Below are 2,317 nucleotides of genomic sequence, written 5' to 3'. Positions count from 1 at the left end.
CCATGTCCTAAGTTGCGCCTGCAGTTTCTGCTTGTAGCAAAGCATCTCTGATGTTTATTTCACCATATCAAAAACAATTAAAAATTCATGCTGCAGCATGTCAAAAATCATAAAATACAAGTCATGTCAAAAACAAATAAAAAGTCATGCCGTCGAAATGTCTAAAATGATAAATTACAAGTTATGTCAAAAACAAATAAAAAGTCATGCCGTCGAAATGTCGAAAATCATAAAATACAAGTCATTTCAAAAACAAATAAAAAGTCATGCCGCGGCATGTCGAAGATCATAGAATACAAGTCATGTCAAAAACAAATAAAAAGTCATGCTGCGGCATGTCAAAAATCATAAAATACAAAGCGTCACAACGTACATCAGACACTGCTGCATAGCAACACTGCCACTTTTCTGGAAATTTATATTTAGTTTTCCATACGTCATTTCAAATATTCATACATATACTTTGATGTATTACAGTGATGTCATCGTCCTTTGATGTGATGTCTTCGTCCCTTGATGTGATGTCTTCGTCCCTTGATGTGATGTCATGGTCCATTGATGTGATGTCATCGCCCTTTGATGTTTTCACACATTCTGGATCATTAGGCTAGTTTGGATAGACACATTGAAGTGTCATGCCACAATACACTCACAGTTGACAATCTCTACTCAGTTGGATATTTCTAACATACATATTGTTTTCTTCAAAATAATGCTTCTTTTCTAGAATATGGCTGGTATTGATCTATATTTCTTTATAACTTTAAAAAAATGATTGTCATAACATGCTTGATCATTGTATCTCCAATGCCAGGTATTTACCTGGCATTGGAGATACAAGTTGGATGCAACTCGCATTGCTCAACACACAGCTTCACAACGTACATCAGACACTGCTGCACAGCAACACTGCCAACTTTTCTGCACATTTAAATTTAGTTTTCCATACGTCATTTAGAATATTCATACATATAGTTTTATGTATTACAGTGATGTCATCGTCCTTTGATGTGATGTCTTCATCCCTTGATGTGATGTCATCGTCCTTTGATGTGATGTCATCGTCCTTTGATGTTTTCACACATTCTGGATCATTAGGCTAGTTTGGATAGACACATTGAAGCGTGCTGCCACAATACACTCACAGTTGACAATCTCTACTCAGTTGGATATTTGTAACATACATATTTTTTTCTTCAAAATAATGTTTCTTTTCAAGAATATGGATGGTATTAATCTGTATTTGTTTTTAACTTTAAAAAAAATTAATGTCATAAAATACTTGATCATTGTATCTCCAATGCCAGGTAAATATGATTTTGATACGACTCGCATTGGTAAACACACAGCTTCACAACGTACATCAGACACTGCTGCACAGCAACACTGCCACTTTTCTGGACATTTAAATTTAGTTTTCCATACGTCATTTTGAATATTCATACATATCCTTTTATGTATTACAGTGATGTCATCGTCCTTTGATGTGATGTCATCCTCCTTTGATGAGATGTCATCGTCCTTTGATGTGATGACATTGTCCTTAGATGTTTTCACACATTCTGGATCATTAGGCTAGTTTGGGTAGACATTTGAAGCATGCTGCTAAAATACACTCACAGTTGACAATCTCTACTCAGTTGGATATTTGTAACATACATATTTGTTTCTTCAAAATAATGCTTCTTTTCAAGAATATGGCTGGTATTGATCTGTATTTCTTTATAATTTTTAAAAAAATGATTGTCATAACATACTTGATCATTGTATCTCCCATGCCAGGTAAATATGAGTTGGATGCAACTCGCATTGCTCAACACACATTTTCACAACGTACATCAGACACTGCTGAACACCAACACTGCCACTTTTCTGGACATTTAAATTTAGTTTTCCATATGTCATTTTGAATATTCATACATATCCTTTTATGTATTACAGTGATGTCATCATCCTTTGATATGATGTCATCGTCCTTTGATGTTATCACACATTCTGGAACATTAGGCTAGTTTGGATAGACACATTGAATCGTGCTGCCACAATACACTCACAGTTGACATCTCTACTCAGTTGGATATTTGTAACATACATATTTTTTTCTTCAAAATAATGCTTCTTTTCAAGAATATGGCTGGTATTAATCTGTATTGGTTTTTAACTTTAAAAAAAATTATTGTCATAAAATACTTGATCATTGTATCTCCAATGCCAGGTAAATATGAGTTGGATGCGACTCGCATTGCTCAAAAAATTGCTTCACAACGTACATCAGACACTGCTGCAAAGCAACACTGCCACTTTTCTGGACATTTAA

General features: G+C 34.5%; 1 long non-coding RNA gene across 1 annotated transcript; it reads right to left on the bottom strand.

Moving 5' to 3' along the window:
- Positions 1-445: 445 nt before the first annotated feature.
- On the bottom strand, positions 446-1,935 carry LOC119491014. Its single transcript, XR_005207520.1, has 2 exons — positions 1,758-1,935; positions 446-607 (listed from the first exon to the last, which is right to left on the bottom strand). It is a non-coding gene; the product is annotated as an uncharacterized LOC119491014 (long non-coding RNA).
- Positions 1,936-2,317: the final 382 nt, after the last annotated feature.

Source organism: Sebastes umbrosus, chromosome 7 (genome assembly GCF_015220745.1).
Source record: "Sebastes umbrosus isolate fSebUmb1 chromosome 7, fSebUmb1.pri, whole genome shotgun sequence".
Taxonomy (NCBI): domain Eukaryota; kingdom Metazoa; phylum Chordata; class Actinopteri; order Perciformes; family Sebastidae; genus Sebastes; species Sebastes umbrosus.
Note: the sequence above shows the minus strand (reverse complement) of the source record. Positions and strands in the feature narration are given on the sequence as shown.